The following is an 806-nucleotide window of genomic DNA, read 5'->3' on the forward strand; positions in this document are numbered from 1 at the left end:
TCAATGATGTAACCCGTTTACCTTTGATGTGGTGTGTATGTGTATATGGTAGTATGTCTACCTGCGGTCAGCTCCCAATCCTGCTTACGACACGTCTATGTTTTGTAATAATATGAATGTCATATTCTTATAAACATTTTTAAGGGGCGCATTCTGACATTGCTCCAGTCGCTCGAAGGCACTCTCCGTCTGGCACTTGCATGTGTTACGAGTTCCAATAAACCGTACATACAAAAACCATTGAGCTGCGTATGCGCCAGTGAAGCGCTGCCAAGTATACTATCACTACCGTGTGTAGTGGGCTGTTAAGAAAAAGAGCGCGCAAGCTCTATTAATCGCTGGTGGAGGGGTTCTGCTGCAAACTGGGAGTGCATGAGGGTACCTCAATGCCAGATTGTGTCCTATTAAATCCTTGTCAGCTCCTTTCTCCGCCTTATAAATTATAATGAAGGTGCTACCGCAGTGACTGCCATTTGTGGGGACATCAGACTATTTTGTGCTACGCAGCTCTGCCGGTAGTTGTCGTTTCATGCTAGTTAAATAAGCACCTACTCTAAACGCGTGTCAACAAAACTGGATGCTAGGGTTTTGTCGAGTGAACGCCGTTAGTATATCTTCATGTAATGCACGTGTTAACGGCAAGTTGTAGTTGTGAAATCTAGTATTATATTCCACTATACCCTTATATCGGATATGCTGCTGTTACCTGTAGTATTACATGTCACTGTTAACTATTTAAGTATATTCTTCTATGTTACTTTACGCAAACCGAAAATACCACAGACAGCCTAACCGCATATATATAC

Source organism: Priapulus caudatus, unplaced genomic scaffold (genome assembly GCF_000485595.1).
Source record: "Priapulus caudatus unplaced genomic scaffold, Priapulus_caudatus-5.0.1 Scaffold5, whole genome shotgun sequence".
NCBI lineage: Eukaryota > Metazoa > Priapulida > Priapulimorpha > Priapulimorphida > Priapulidae > Priapulus > Priapulus caudatus.